This window comes from Oncorhynchus mykiss, chromosome 6 (assembly GCF_013265735.2).
Source record: "Oncorhynchus mykiss isolate Arlee chromosome 6, USDA_OmykA_1.1, whole genome shotgun sequence".
Lineage (NCBI taxonomy): Eukaryota > Metazoa > Chordata > Actinopteri > Salmoniformes > Salmonidae > Oncorhynchus > Oncorhynchus mykiss.
In genome coordinates, this window is record NC_048570.1 from 74,310,830 (window position 1) to 74,328,273 (window position 17,444).

Consider the following 17,444-nt stretch of genomic DNA (forward strand, 5'->3'; position numbering starts at 1 on the left):
GAGACAGAACCACAGTCCCCACCCCAATTTCATTGTGGCGGACAATTATCATTCACCTGATGACGTGATATATATATTTTTTGCTAACATATGATGGGTCGCTGGTTTGCCTGGGAGGGGAGGGGGTACCTGGGCAAGAAAATCGTGGCTGTAGAATTAACTGCTTAATCTGCTGTTTACTTTCACGTCCATAGCCTAGAATGCTGGGCTGGAAACTAGGCCAGAATTGTGAACAATTAGATTAGCCAAACAATGGAGTGGTATGTCAACAATACTAGGCACAATCAGACAGGAGACAAACAGAGAGCACAGAGAACATGGCATTCATCATGCTATCTATCCAGTCATGAAAACCTGGCTACTGTACAACTATAAGTCTAGATATATGTTAATATGAAAATTTGCATATACCCCACCCACTCCCCTCCCCCATATCCCATTGTGTGCCACCCATGACCGAGAAACGTACATGCCAAAGAGAGTCCATATCATGATTTCATAAAGATTCATGGAAAATTTGCTCTTTTAGTATTTGTCTAGTAGGTTTCCTCAGAGAGGAAGCCCCCACAACTATGTTAAAGAATAAACAATGAAAATATGATGTGAACATTAGTAGCCTATATAATGCACCACAAAACACAGTCCTATACATCACTATGTGAGTTGGTGTTATAGCTGGTTTTCATTGTAATATAGTTAGCTCTGAATACTGTACAAGGCAAGGCAACTGATAGCCAAGAAAAAAGTGATCAATTAACACTTGTTTAACAAGCATTTGTGGGTGTTTAAAAGCCACTGTCATGGGCCACTAAATTATTTATTTCTCTGCCAGTAGGCCAGGTACACATGCCTATTCACACACGGTACTGGGTGATGTTTTTTCTTGAGGCTATGATTAAGAAGTTACAGCTCTTGTCTGTCTGGATTAACAAGGACAACACACAGGTCTTTCCAGCATTGTATGATTTTTTGTGTGCAAATTAACTCAAGTTTACGAACAATGTCAAATGTGATACAGCGAAGCACCTGAATGAGTTGGGTGCGCAATTACGCAGATACTTTCCCGAAACGGATGACAGAAACAACTGGATTCGTTATCCCTTTCATGCCCTGCCTCCAGTCCACTTACTGAAATCTGAACAAGAGAGCCTCATCGAAATTGCAAAAAGCGGTTCTGTGAAAATTGTATTTAATCAGAAGCCACTGCCAGATTTCTTGCGCTGTTAAGACACTGATGTCCTATGCAACCATGTACCTATCTATGTGAGAGTGGATTCTCGGCCCTCACTAGCATGAAAACTAAATACAAGCACAGACTGTGTGTGGGAAATGATTTAAAACTGAGACTCTCTCTAATACAACCCAACATTGCAGAGTTATGTGCATCCTTTCAAGCACAGCCTTATCATTAACCTGTGGTGAGTTAATCGCAATTTTTGATGAACAAATAAGGTTATATAGACGGTTAAATAAAGAGCAAAATGATTGATTATTATTATATTATTATTTGTGCCCCGGTTCTATAAGAGCTCTTTGTCACGTCCTACGAGCTGGGTTGTGACAAACACTCACACTCATTCTTATGTTTAATATATGTATATTTTAGTGTGTGTGTGGCAGGCTTACAATGATGGCAAAAAAATTACATTTTAAAGTGGGCTTGGATTTGATTTGATTATAAAAAGCTTGGGAACCTGATGATTGTTACCTGTTTGATTGTTTCCTGTTTTTGTTTATTGACTGCATTTCTTTTTAGTCTTTTGTTAGTTTCTCATTTCATTAACTTACGTTGATTGATTGCTTATTGTTTGAATTGTTTATTATTTAGAATTTTTACTAAATTTGATTAGAAATGTTATTTTGAAGAAAATAACAAATGTATTGTGTTTGTTGAACCAGCTAAACAGCTGTTCTTAGCAAACGTGTTTGCCGTTACCTTTCTAGCTAATAGGATATGTTAGAGATTACACTTCCTCTTCCAATTATAATGTGGGGAGGTAAAAATGCTGAAAAACGATGTACCAAATCTAGTCATTTTAAAATGTTGATTACTTCTTGCAACAAGGCAACAGTTAACAAGTCGTCCCAGATAAATGATGCAGTGCCCCCCTTGGGTCAATAGAGGTATTCCGTGTGACTAACACTTCAGTTAATTACTATAGCTCAAACCTTTGACCAATCAATGTAATTTTGTAAATTCCGGATCTCTATGGCAAGACACATCATTCACCCGAGTTTAGTCAAAATCGGCCCAGTGCTGTCTGAGATATTGTGTGATTAACGTACAAATGGACAGAGACAGAACCACAGTCCCCACCCCAATTTCATTGTGGCGGACAATTATCATTCACCTGATGACGTGATATATATATTTTTTGCTAACATATGATGGGTCGCTGGTTTGCCTGGGAGGGGAGGGGGTACCTGGGCAAGAAAATCGTGGCTGTAGAATTAACTGCTTAATCTGCTGTTTACTTTCACGTCCATAGCCTAGAATGCTGGGCTGGAAACTAGGCCAGAATTGTGAACAATTAGATTAGCCAAACAATGGAGTGGTATGTCAACAATACTAGGCACAATCAGACAGGAGACAAACAGAGAGCACAGAGAACATGGCATTCATCATGCTATCTATCCAGTCATGAAAACCTGGCTACTGTACAACTATAAGTCTAGATATATGTTAATATGAAAATTTGCATATACCCCACCCACTCCCCTCCCCCATATCCCATTGTGTGCCACCCATGACCGAGAAACGTACATGCCAAAGAGAGTCCATATCATGATTTCATAAAGATTCATGGAAAATTTGCTCTTTTAGTATTTGTCTAGTAGGTTTCCTCAGACAGGAAGCCCCCACAACTATGTTAAAGAATAAACAATGAAAATATGATGTGAACATTAGTAGCCTATATAATGCACCACAAAACACAGGCCTATACATCACTATGTGAGTTGGTGTTATAGCTGGTTTTCATTGTAATATAGTTAGCTCTGAATACTGTACAAGGCAAGGCAACTGATAGCCAAGAAAAAAGTGATCAATTAACACTTGTTTAACAAGCATTTGTGGGTGTTTAAAAGCCACTGTCATGGGCCACTAAATTATTTATTTCTCTGCCAGTAGGCCAGGTACACATGCCTATTCACACACGGTACTGGGTGATGTTTTTTCTTGAGGCTATGATTAAGAAGTTACAGCTCTTGTCTGTCTGGATTAACAAGGACAACACACAGGTCTTTCCAGCATTGTATGATTTTTTGTGTGCAAATTAACTCAAGCTTACGAACAATGTCAAATGTGATACAGCGAAGCACCTGAATGAGTTGGGTGCGCAATTACGCAGATACTTTCCCGAAACGGATGACAGAAACAACTGGATTCGTTATCCCTTTCATGCCCTGCCTCCAGTCCACTTACTGAAATCTGAACAAGAGAATTTTATTTAATCAGAAGCCACTGCCAGATTTCTTGCGCTGTTAAGACACTGATGTCCTATGCAACCATGTACCTATCTATGTGAGAGTGGATTCTCGGCCCTCACTAGCATGAAAACTAAATACAAGCACAGACTGTGTGTGGGAAATGATTTAAAACTGAGACTCTCTCTAATACAACCCAACATTGCAGAGTTATGTGCATCCTTTCAAGCACAGCCTTATCATTAACCTGTGGTGAGTTATTCGCAATTTTTGATGAACAAATAAGGTTCTATATGTAAGACGGTTAAATAAAGAGCAAAATGATTGATTATTATTATATTATTATTTGTGCCCCGGTTCTATAAGAGCTCTTTGTCACTTCCTACGAGCTGGGTTGTGACAAACACTCACACTCATTCTTATGTTTAATATATGTATATTTTAGTGTGTGTGTGGCAGGCTTACAATGATGGCAAAAAAATAACATTTTAAAGTGGGCTTGGATTTGATTTGATTATAAAAAGCTTGGGAACCTGATGATTGTTACCTGTTTGATTGTTTCCTGTTTTTGTTTATTGACTGCATTTCTTTTTAGTCTTTTGTTAGTTTCTCATTTCATTAACTTACGTTGATTGATTACTTATTGTTTGAATTGTTTATTATTTAGAATTTTTACTAAATTTGATTAGAAATGTTATTTTGAAGAAAATAACAAATGTATTGTGTTTGTTGAACCAGCTAAACAGCTGTTCTTAGCAAACGTGTTTGCCGTTACCTTTCTAGCTAATAGGATATGTTAGAGATTACACTTCCTCTTCCAATTATAATGTGGGGAGGTAAAAATTATGAAAAACGATGTACCAAATCTAGTCATTTTAAAATGTTGATTACTTCTTGCAACAAGGCAACAGTTAACAAGTCGTCCCAGATAAATGATGCAGTGCCCCCCTTGGGTCAATAGAGGTATTCCGTGTGACTAACACTTCAGTTAATTACTATAGCTCAAACCTTTGACCAATCAATGTAATTTTGTAAATTCCGGATCTCTATGGCAAGACACATCATTCACCCGAGTTTAGTCAAAATCGGCCCAGTGCTGTCTGAGATATTGTGTGATTAACGTACAAATGGACAGAGACAGAACCACAGTCCCCACCCCAATTTCATTGTGGCGGACAATTATCATTCACCTGATGACGTGATATATATATTTTTTGCTAACATATGATGGGTCGCTGGTTTGCCTGGGAGGGGAGCGGGTACCTGGGCAAGAAAATCGTGGCTGTAGAATTAACTGCTTAATCTGCTGTTTACTTTCACGTCCATAGCCTAGAATGCTGGGCTGGAAACTAGGCCAGAATTGTGAACAATTAGATTAGCCAAACAATGGAGTGGTATGTCAACAATACTAGGCACAATCAGACAGGAGACAAACAGAGAGCACAGAGAACATGGCATTCATCATGCTATCTATCCAGTCATGAAAACCTGGCTACTGTACAACTACAAGTCTAGATATATGTTAATATGAAAATGTGCATATACCCCACCCACTCCCCTCCCCCATATCCCATTGTGTGCCACCCATGACCGAGAAACGTACATGCCAAAGAGAGTCCTTATCATGATTTCATAAAGATTCATGGAAAATTTGCTCTTTTAGTATTTGTCTAGTAGGTTTCCTCAGACAGGAAGCCCCCACAACTATGTTAAAGAATAAACAATGAAAATATGATGTGAACATTAGTAGCCTATATAATGCACCACAAAACACAGGCCTATACATCACTATGTGAGTTGGTGTTATAGCTGGTTTTCATTGTAATATAGTTAGCTCTGAATACTGTACAAGGCAAGGCAACTGATAGCCAAGAAAAAAGTGATCAATTAACACTTGTTTAACAAGCATTTGTGGGTGTTTAAAAGCCACTGTCATGGGCCACTGAATTATTTATTTCTCTGCCAGTAGGCCAGGTACACATGCCTATTCACACACGGTACTGGGTGATGTTTTTTCTTGAGGCTATGATTAAGAAGTTACAGCTCTTGTCTGTCTGGATTAACAAGGACAACACACAGGTCTTTCCAGCATTGTATGATTTTTTGTGTGCAAATTAACTCAAGCTTACGAACAATGTCAAATGTGATACAGCGAAGCACCTGAATGAGTTGGGTGCGCAATTACGCAGATACTTTCCCGAAACGGATGACAGAAACAACTGGATTCGTTATCCCTTTCATGCCCTGCCTCCAGTCCACTTACTGAAATCTGAACAAGAGAGCCTCATCGAAATTGCAAAAAGCGGTTCTGTGAAAATTTTATTTAATCAGAAGCCACTGCCAGATTTCTTGCGCTGTTAAGACACTGATGTCCTATGCAACCATGTACCTATCTATGTGAGAGTGGATTCTCGGCCCTCACTAGCATGAAAACTAAATACAAGCACAGACTGTGTGTGGGAAATGATTTAAAACTGAGACTCTCTCTAATACAACCCAACATTGCAGAGTTATGTGCATCCTTTCAAGCACAGCCTTATCATTAACCTGTGGTGAGTTATTCACAATTTTTGATGAACAAATAAGGTTCTATATGTAAGACGGTTAAATAAAGAGCAAAATGATTGATTATTATTATATTATTATTTGTGCCCCGGTTCTATAAGAGCTCTTTGTCACTTCCTACGAGCTGGGTTGTGACAAACACTCACACTCATTCTTATGTTTAATATATGTATATTTTAGTGTGTGTGTGGCAGGCTTACAATGATGGCAAAAAAATTACATTTTAAAGTGGGCTTGGATTTGATTTGATTATAAAAAGCTTGGGAACCTGATGATTGTTACCTGTTTGATTGTTTCCTGTTTTTGTTTATTGACTGCATTTCTTTTTAGTCTTTTGTTAGTTTCTCATTTCATTAACTTACGTTGATTGATTGCTTATTGTTTGAATTGTTTATTATTTAGAATTTTTACTAAATTTGATTAGAAATGTTATTTTGAAGAAAATAACAAATGTATTGTGTTTGTTGAACCAGCTAAACAGCTGTTCTTAGCAAACGTGTTTGCCGTTACCTTTCTAGCTAATAGGATATGTTAGAGATTACACTTCCTCTTCCAATTATAATGTGGGGAGGTAAAAATGCTGAAAAACGATGTACCAAATCTAGTCATTTTAAAATGTTGATTACTTCTTGCAACAAGGCAACAGTTAACAAGTCGTCCCAGATAAATGATGCAGTGCCCCCCTTGGGTCAATAGAGGTATTCCGTGTGACTAACACTTCAGTTAATTACTATAGCTCAAACCTTTGACCAATCAATGTAATTTTGTAAATTCCGGATCTCTATGGCAAGACACATCATTCACCCGAGTTTAGTCAAAATCGGCCCAGTGCTGTCTGAGATATTGTGTGATTAACGTACAAATGGACAGAGACAGAACCACAGTCCCCACCCCAATTTCATTGTGGCGGACAATTATCATTCACCTGATGACGTGATATATATATTTTTTGCTAACATATGATGGGTCGCTGGTTTGCCTGGGAGGGGAGGGGGTACCTGGGCAAGAAAATCGTGGCTGTAGAATTAACTGCTTAATCTGCTGTTTACTTTCACGTCCATAGCCTAGAATGCTGGGCTGGAAACTAGGCCAGAATTGTGAACAATTAGATTAGCCAAACAATGGAGTGGTATGTCAACAATACTAGGCACAATCAGACAGGAGACAAACAGAGAGCACAGAGAACATGGCATTCATCATGCTATCTATCCAGTCATGAAAACCTGGCTACTGTACAACTATAAGTCTAGATATATGTTAATATGAAAATGTGCATATACCCCACCCACTCCCCTCCCCCATATCCCATTGTGTGCCACCCATGACCGAGAAACGTACATGCCAAAGAGAGTCCTTATCATGATTTCATAAAGATTCATGGAAAATTTGCTCTTTTAGTATTTGTCTAGTAGGTTTCCTCAGACAGGAAGCCCCCACAACTATGTTAAAGAATAAACAATGAAAATATGATGTGAACATTAGTAGCCTATATAATTCACCACAAAACACAGGCCTATACATCACTATGTGAGTTGGTGTTATAGCTGGTTTTCATTGTAATATAGTTAGCTCTGAATACTGTACAAGGCAAGGCAACTGATAGCCAAGAAAAAAGTGATCAATTAACACTTGTTTAACAAGCATTTGTGGGTGTTTAAAAGCCACTGTCATGGGCCACTGAATTATTTATTTCTCTGCCAGTAGGCCAGGTACACATGCCTATTCACACACGGTACTGGGTGATGTTTTTTCTTGAGGCTATGATTAAGAAGTTACAGCTCTTGTCTGTCTGGATTAACAAGGACAACACACAGGTCTTTCCAGCATTGTATGATTTTTTGTGTGCAAATTAACTCAAGCTTACGAACAATGTCAAATGTGATACAGCGAAGCACCTGAATGAGTTGGGTGCGCAATTACGCAGATACTTTCCCGAAACGGATGACAGAAACAACTGGATTCGTTATCCCTTTCATGCCCTGCCTCCAGTCCACTTACTGAAATCTGAACAAGAGAGCCTCATCGAAATTGCAAAAAGCGGTTCTGTGAAAATTTTATTTAATCAGAAGCCACTGCCAGATTTCTTGCGCTGTTAAGACACTGATGTCCTATGCAACCATGTACCTATCTATTTGAGAGTGGATTCTCGGCCCTCACTAGCATGAAAACTAAATACAAGCACAGACTGTGTGTGGGAAATTATTTAAAACTGAGACTCTCTCTAATACAACCCAACATTGCAGAGTTATGTGCATCCTTTCAAGCACAGCCTTATCATTAACCTGTGGTGAGTTATTCACAATTTTTGATGAACAAATAAGGTTCTATATGTAAGACGGTTAAATAAAGAGCAAAATGATTGATTATTATTATATTATTATTTGTGCCCCGGTTCTATAAGAGCTCTTTGTCACTTCCTACGAGCTGGGTTGTGACAAACACTCACACTCATTCTTATGTTTAATATATGTATATTTTAGTGTGTGTGTGGCAGGCTTACAATGATGGCAAAACAATTACATTTTAAAGTGGGCTTGGATTTGATTTGATTATAAAAAGCTTGGGAACCTAATTATTGTTACCTGTTTGATTGTTTCCTGTTTTTGTTTATTGACTGCATTTCTTTTTAGTCTTTTGTTAGTTTCTCATTTCATTAACTTACGTTGATTGATTGCTTATTGTTTGAATTGTTTATTATTTAGAATTTTTACTAAATTTGATTAGAAATTTTATTTTGAAGAAAATAACAAATGTATTGTGTTTGTTGAACCAGCTAAACAGCTGTTCTTAGCAAACGTGTTTGCCGTTACCTTTCTAGCTAATAGGATATGTTAGAGATTACACTTCCTCTTCCAATTATAATGTGGGGAGGTAAAAATTATGAAAAACGATGTACCAAATCTAGTCATTTTAAAATGTTGATTACTTCTTGCAACAAGGCAACAGTTAACAAGTCGTCCCAGATAAATGATGCAGTGCCCCCCTTGGGTCAATAGAGGTATTCCGTGTGACTAACACTTCAGTTAATTACTATAGCTCAAACCTTTGACCAATCAATGTAATTTTGTAAATTCCGGATCTCTATGGCAAGACACATCATTCACCCGAGTTTAGTCAAAATCGGCCCAGTGCTGTCTGAGATATCGTGTGATTAACGTACAAATGGACAGAGACAGAACCACTGTCCCCTCCCCAATTTCACCCATGACCGAGAAACGTAAATGCCAAAGACAGTCCACATCATCATTTCATAAATAATAATGGAAAATTAGCTATTTTAGTATTTGTCCAGTAGGTTTCCTCAGAGAGGAAGCCCCACAACAATGTTAAAGAGAACATGATACAGAAGTCAGTAGTCTCTATAATGCACCTTAAAACAGTAGGCCTATACATCACCATATAAATTAGTGTTTTGCCTGGTTTTCCTTGTTATGTATTTAACACTGAAGACTGTCTAAGGCAGGGCCCCTAATAGCTAAGAAAAAGTGATCAATTAACACTCTTGTTTAACATGCATTTGTTGGTGTTAAAAGCCACTGTCATGGGCCACTGAATTCATTATTTCTCTGCCAGTAGGTTTAGTACACATGCCTATGCACACAAAGTACTGGACTCATCCATGGACTACCTAAAGTCACAAGTAGTAGGCCACTACCGAGTTCCAAACTGACTCTGGAAGTAATGTCAGCACAATAACTTTTCGTCGGGAGCTTCATGAAATGGGTTTCCATGGCAGAGCAGCCGCACACAAGCCTAAGATACCATACACAATACAAAGCGTTGGCTGGAGTGGTGTAAAGCTTGCCAGCATTGGACTCTGCACGACACGACACCATGTTCTTGAGCATGAGGCGCCTTCAGAGCAAACCCACCTCTCAGGACAATGGATTATCCTATGCGGTATTACTACACCACATCAGACGTCACACTACATAATGATGAGGGAGGCCAGCAGCCTCGTCTCACAGCGCAATCTGTCCACATGGTGGCTGTATAAGAAAACATAACAGAGCAGAGATGAATGGGATAGGGGTAGAGGATCTAGGGGTTTAATCACTTCCTTGAATGAGAAATAAGAAAGGGCATACTTCTAACATATGGAGCAGAGCTTAGTAAATCAGCCCTGTTGATTAACAGCCACCAGTAACTCTTTACGCCAAGGGGACAAGACGGGTAATGAGTAACTGCTCCATCTATCCAAGACACTTGTATGGATGGGGATTTCAAATCCTCTATATTATACCAGTCACTGTCCATGAATAACTGAGTGGACTGGATGCGTTCACTCCATGTTGACTCCAGCAGCATAACGTCAGGCGATTAGTAAGACAGACAGGGAGCAGGCGAAAGAGAAGCTTTCCTGTGAGAATGGGATGCGTAGCTAAACACCTGGAGACACACAGCTGTGGGCAGGAGACCCCTTTGTGACAGCAGAGAACCATTTGTTTACAAATATCAGAGACAATCGTGGTGAAAACCAGTGGTCCTCTTTTCATACAGCACATCTGACTGCTGTCTCGATGTACTGTATCAGTGGAGGAATCTCATACAGAATAATGCAAATTGTTGTTCTGATTTCTTTTAAAATGCCTATGGAGCTTCCTACATCAGGACACCTACTGCACAAAAACTAAGAGGTCGTCATTTTGACTGTGACCTTAAGAGAAAGCACAGATCTTTATGCCCTCTACTCCTTATTCTTCCATTGTCAGTTAATTGGAACAGCATCTACAGAGCATTGCATTTCTCAGAAGACCAGGTGAAAACTAATTTTCATCAAACTTTCATTATGGTCTGCTACTTCACATCACGAAAGTATGTACCTTACTGACACTACTTGATTATAGCACTAAGGGTGGTATAGGAACATGGGTCATGGTAGTATATTTACTATGTTGGCTGTCTATATAAAAGTTATCAAAATGTACTATTGTTCACATTCAAGACTTGTTAAATACAGTAGACCCATTTTCTCTTTGAATGTATTTCATGGAATTCGATCTAATAATTAATGCAGCCATTTCACACCCACAATGAAACACATCTGGAAAAGAGGACAGCTCTCAAAAATGTGTTTGAGGAGGGACTTGTTCAATACAGTAGACCACAGAGTTGCAGGAACATGTAATAGGAATACTGGACACAGCCAAAATTAATAAGCATTAATTCACAGTGTAAAGAGTGATTCCTACATCATCACAACCTACTAAAGAACCACTAAAGTAGCTTATTTTTCCCTACCTCAATGTAGCATCAGGGTGGTATGCCTACATAACACATAGGAACATGGGTCATGGTTGTCCATGTTACATGGTGTGGGTGTGTCATATGCAAGTTAGGTTAAAATGACACTAACGATGCACACAACTAGGGGAGGGAGAGTATGCCAAAAATATTAAGCATAATGATGAAGAAACAAATTATACTGAACAAAAATATAAATGCAACACGCAACAATTTATATGATTTTACTGAGCTACAGATCATATAAGGAAATCAGTCAATTTAAATAAATACATGAGGCCATAATCTATGGATTTTTACATGACTGGGAATACAGATATGCATCTGTTGGTCACAGATACCTTTAAAAAAAAAAGGTAGGGTCTTGGATCTGAAAACCAGTCAGTATTTGGTGTGACCACCATTTGCCTCATGCAGCACATCTCCTTCGCATAGTGTTGATCAGGCTGTTGATTGTGGCCTGTCAAATGTTGTCCCACTCCTCTTTAATGGCTGTGCAAAGTTGCTGGATATTGACGGGAACTGGAACACGCTTTGGTACACCTCAATCCAGAGCATCCCAAGCATGCACAATAGGTGACATGTCTGGTGAGTATGCAGGCAATGGAAGAACTGGGACATTTTTAGCTTCCAGGAATTGTTTACAGATCCTTGAGACATGGGGCCGTGCATGATCATGCTGAAACATGATGTGATGGAGGCAGATGAATGGCAGGACAATAGGCCTCAGGATCTCGTCATGGTATCTCTCTCTGTACATTCAAATTGCCATCAATAAAATGCAATTGCGTTCCTTGTCCATAGTTTACTCCTGCCCATACCATAACCCCACTGCCACCATGGGGCCCTCTGTTCATAACGTTGACGTTAGCAAAGCGCTCGCTCACACAACGCCATCGTCTGCAATTGTGAGGCCGGTTGGACATCCTGCCAAATTCTCTAAAACAACGTTGGAAGGGGGTTATGGTAGAGAAATTAACATTTCATTTTCTGGCAACAGCTCTGGTGGACATTCCTGCTATCAGCATGCCAATTGCACATTCCCTCAAAACTTAAGATATCTGTGGCATTGTGTTGTGTGACAAAACTGCTCATTTTAGAGTGGCCTTTTATTGTCCCCGGCTAAAGCTTCTTGATATTCCACACCTGTCAGGTGGATGGATAATGTAGGTAAAGGAGAAACGCTAACTAACAGGAACGTAAACAAATTTGTGCACAACATTTGAGAGAAATGTATGGGATCTTTTAATTCAGCTCATGAAACATAGGACCAACACTTTACATGTTGCGTTCATATGTTTGTTCAGTGTAAGAACAGATTAATGTAGCATTCAGTTAAAGTTAGTGGCAATGTGAATGAATCCTCTGCCCCTAAACACTATCTTGTGTCTTGCTAGGCTTTTTCGTAACATTATCTAGGGGTGAACAGAAAAGACTGTCATTCTCGTCTGGCATTTCCAGTCTGGCTGCTGGTAGTGCTTTCAGGGTTTGTAGCTTCCACAGAGAGATGTACTGTACGGACACTGTAACCAGGGGTGACATGTACAGAATGACCTTCTAGGACTTGTCGTGAAGGAGACATGGGTAATGTGCTCTTTTTCACTGAACCAACTCACACACTCTATAAAAATCTTGCTTAATGGCAAAGGGAGACAATTCCAAAGGATGAGTAGGACTGAAAGTATGTTTTCTCTAACTTTATGAAAAGACTGAACTCTTTCCAGTATAGTCTATTGAGGAAGCAGCGCCCCAGTGGCAGCCAATCATTGCTTTTCCCTGTCAAACAGAGGAGTATCCCGATCATGTGACTCAACATGGCCTGGCCACATTGGCTGTGACCAATGTTGAAAATGAATTGTCTCCATTACCTTTCAACAGAAGCAGCGTGAGCCTTTCTTCATGGCAGACTGCCTCCTCAGCAGCAGAGCTGAAGCAGAGCTAAGATCAAATGGACAGACAGGCTAAGAGGTAATGAGGGAGTCAGTCTGCATCATCGCTTTCGTAAAAACGCTATCTGCTCCTCTGCCGTGCAGCCGCCTTAACCCTCTCCATAAGAAAGGCTTTCTGTTTCCACAGAGCATAGCAGAGGAGATAGAGAGAGCCTCAGGGTGCTGAGAGGGCAGAGTTAGCTTATTCTACAAGCTTTTCTCCAGTCATGAACTCTGCCTGGGATTTAAAGGCAGGTTTCCTCATGTGAAGCATTTATTCCAGTTCTGTATGACTTGAGCTTTGACATCCAGAGTCAGGAACTGCAGAGAGGTCTCAAGGCATGTTTGGACCATGCACACACCATAGTGAATGTATATATACTGTATTCTGAACAAAAATATAAACCCAACATGCAACAATTTCCAAGATTGTACTGAGTTACAGTTCATATAAAGAAATCAGTCAATTGAAATAAATTCATTAGGCCCCAATCTATGAAATTCACATGACTGGGAATACAGATATGCATCTGTTGGTCACAGATACCTTAAATAAAAACAGGCCTCACAATGGGCCTCAGGATCTCGTCATGGTATTTTTGTGCTTTCAAATTACTATTGATAAAAAAATGCTTGTTGTCCGTAGCTTATGCCTGCCCATACCATAACCCCACCACCACGGGACACTCTGTTCACAACATTGACATCAGCAAACCGCTCGCCCACACATGGTCTGTGATTGTGAAGCCAGTTGGATGTACTGCCAAATTTTCTAAAATGACGTTGGAGGCAGCTTATGGTAGAGAAATTAACATTCAATTCTCTGGCAACAGCTCTGGTGGACATTCCTGCAGTCAGCATGCCAATTGCACGCTCCTTCAAAAATTGAGACATCTGTGGCATTGTGTTGTGTGACAAAACTACACATTTTAGAGTGCACCTGTGTAATGATCATGCTGTTTAATCAGCTTCTTGATATGCCACTCCGGTCAGGTGGATGGATTATCTTGGCAAATGAGAAAGGCCCACTAACAGGGATGTTAACAAATGTGTGCACAACATTTGAGAGAAATAAGCTTTTTGTGTGTATGGAACATTTCTGGGATCCTTTATTTCAGCTCATGAAACATGGGACCAACATTTTACATATTGCGTTAATATTTTTGTTCAGTGTAGAAATATGCCTTTTATAATCTCAGAATATAGAGAAGTATTATGTGTATTGCTCAATAAAGGATGGCTTGGCTTCTTCTCAGTATCAACTTCTCGAGTCGAAAAGTGATTTTGAATTACATAAAAGTACAGAAAGGAGAGGTCCAGCCTGGCCATCCGAAATGGCCAACAAGTACTGGAGGGCTAGATTTTTTAAGGGCACACACACTTGTTTCCCCTATTGAATTATACTTCCATGTGTATAACACACTTCAACAGTCATTATTCAATTCCACAGGGTTACAGATTTGCTTAAACACTATTTAGTTAGACACTGTAAGATGCCCGAGGAAACTTCCTTAGGACTTGAGCTCCTTTAAAACACCTATGAATTATTAACAGGCAGCGAATATGAGTGCAGACACACACTGAGCATGTGCGAGGGCTTTATAGTGATGTCATTCATTGAGGGAATTTCTGGGAAACTCAAGGGATGTTAGCATTTGAATAGTGGGGGGGGGGGGCACTCAGAGTGAGTGTGTGTGGGTGGGTTGTGTCAGCTGCCTGTCCCCATGTACTCAGCAGGTCCAAGTTGTAGCCAGCCAATCACGTCGGCCTGGCAGGAGGGCCCCTAATACATATGCTAATCTAGTCTCACCCTGCACCCCAACACTGTCGCATAAAGGAAGGTTTTGTCATCAAGTTTGCCACGTTTTGGCTGCTGCAGCCAGTGATATAACTGCCCCCTGATGGCAAAGTCAGTGTCATGAAAAGATTATAGCATGTGCATGGCATACTAAGGGAGAGAGATATTAGCTGGTTAGTTAAATCGTTTTAAAAAAAATTACATTGTGATCGTGATATGGCAAAAAATTATGAGACCTCTGTCCATGTTGCCTTGGAATGGATCACATTTAATAATTACTAGTCTGTCTTATTGGATATGAAGAGTATTTTCTGGAGATGACACAGCTTTGGACCTTAATAACTTCATCATATTGAATTGAAAAGAAGAGGACAAAGGGAGTTCCATGAAAAAATATATAAATAACAGTCCCATCTTAAGAGGCTTTGTGCACAAAAATCTATTAAAAATCAAAGAGAAAATGGGAGAGGGGGCAGATGACTATCTTGTCTCTTTGTGGGGAACACACAAGGAAATGCAGTGCTCTACAGAGGAAAGCTTCAGGCCATGTTTAGGCAGTGGACAGGGAGAGAGTGGGTTTCTGTTCCCCTGTCAGAGCTCATGATCTGGAGGGGCTAATCATGCACTGGTCACAGCACAGAGGCATTCTGAGACAGACAGCTCATCCTCATTCACCTCAGCCTTATCATTTCTACCCTCAGTCCCCATATTCCTAACGTCAACACGTTGACAGTCAGAGCCCCCTTATGAAAGTGAAATATGCTTTTTTACTGACAGCTTTTTCAATTTCTACATCGGAAGACATTTTTTATACCTCCCCTAGAGAGACTCGAATCATTCTCCTCTAACATGGATGTCCTTTGGCAAGTCACAATGTCTGCTCATTATTGGGGCTTGAACTCTTATAAGAGAACATAGTCAGTACAGTGTTGATACAGAACATTCCTAGGCCTATATCTTCAGGCGGACTCCAGTTCCGGTTCTTAAGACAAATAACCCTCTAAAGGACACATCTGTTTTAAGTCCTGGTGGTGTAACCCAATAAGGGACAGTGTCTTGGAGAAAGATGACGGAGGCTTCCTGTACGGATATATGGGCTCTGTGAGCCAATACAAACATACTGTACAGTGTAGCCTCTATACACGTTACAGAAAACTGCCTGAGAAGGACATGATGAGTGACAGCTGTCAGTTAGGCACAGCTGTTCAATTCACCACTAAAACCTCCTCCTATTTTTTTAAATGTATTTCACCTTTTTTAACCAGGTAGGCTAGTTGAGAACAAGTTCTCATTTGCAACTGCGACCTGGCCAAGATAAAGCAAAGCAGTGTGACACAGACAACAACACAGAGTTAGACATGGAGTAAACAATAAACAAGCCAATTACACAAACAAGTCAATGGCACAGTAGAGACAGGAAAGTCTATATACAGTGTGTGCAAAAGGCATGAGGAGGTAGGCAATAAATAGGCCATAGGAGCTAATAATTACAATTGAACAGATTAACACTGGAGTGATAAATGAGCAGATGATGATGTGCAAGTAGAGATACTGGTGTGCAAAATAGCAGAAAAGTAAATAAAATAAAAACAGTATGGGGATGAGGTAGGTAGATTGGGTGGGCTATTTACAGATGGACTATGTACAGCTGCAGTGATCGGTTAGCTGCTCAGATAGTTGATGTTTAAAGTTGGTGAGGGAAATAAAGTCTCCAACTTCAGCGATTTTTGCAATTGGTTCCAGTCACTGGCAGCAGAGAACTGGAAGGAAAGGCGGCCAAATGAGGTGTTGGCTTTGGGGATGATCAGTGAGATATACCTGCTGGAACGTGTGCTATGGGTGGGTGTGGTTATCGTGACCAGTGAACTGAGATAAGGCGGAGCTTTACCTAGCAAAGACTTATAGATGACCTGGAGCCAGTGGGTCTGGCGATGAATATGTAGCGAGGGCCAGCCGACTAGAGCATACAGGTCGCAGTGGTGGGTCGTATAAGGTGATTTGGAAACAAAACGGATGGCACTGTGATAGACTGCATCCAGTTTGCTGAGTAGAGTGTTGGAAGCTATTTTGTAGATGATATCGCCGAAGTCGAGGATCGGCAGGATTAGAGGTCGACCGATTAATCGGAATGGCCTATTAATTAGGGCCGATTTCAAGTTTTCATAACAATCGGAAATTGGTATTTTTGGGCGCCGATTTCCGATTTTATTTTATTTTTTACATTTTATACCTTTTCACATTCTTATTTTCAATGACTGCCTAGGAACTGTGGGTTAACTGCCTTGTTCAGGGGCAGAATGACATATTTTCACCTTGTCAGCTCAGGGGTTCCAATCTTGCAACCGCACAGTTAACTAGTCCAATGCTCTAACCATTGCACTCCACGAGTAGCCTGCCTGTTACGCGAATGTAGTAGAAGCCAAGGTAAATTGCTAGCTAGCATTAAACCTCTTACCTTGGAATGTTGAAGTCTCATGTTAAAA

At 40.0% G+C, this 17,444-nt stretch overlaps 1 protein-coding gene and 5 non-coding genes across 8 annotated transcripts in view; 5 read left to right on the top strand and 1 right to left on the bottom strand.

The window, feature by feature from the left end:
• The window catches only part of dennd5a (DENN/MADD domain containing 5A), a 59,071-nt gene that overhangs the window by 35,980 nt on the left and 5,647 nt on the right, over positions 1-17,444 (bottom strand). The window lies entirely within an intron of this gene.
• Positions 512-566, top strand: LOC118965099. The gene has a single exon (XR_005052432.1). It is a non-coding gene; the product is annotated as a U7 small nuclear RNA (small nuclear RNA).
• Positions 2,807-2,861, top strand: LOC118965100. The gene has a single exon (XR_005052433.1). It is a non-coding gene; the product is annotated as a U7 small nuclear RNA (small nuclear RNA).
• Positions 5,072-5,126, top strand: LOC118965101. The gene has a single exon (XR_005052434.1). It is a non-coding gene; the product is annotated as a U7 small nuclear RNA (small nuclear RNA).
• On the top strand, positions 7,372-7,426 carry LOC118965102. Its single transcript, XR_005052435.1, has one exon. It is a non-coding gene; the product is annotated as a U7 small nuclear RNA (small nuclear RNA).
• On the top strand, positions 9,255-9,309 carry LOC118965103. The gene has a single exon (XR_005052436.1). It is a non-coding gene; the product is annotated as a U7 small nuclear RNA (small nuclear RNA).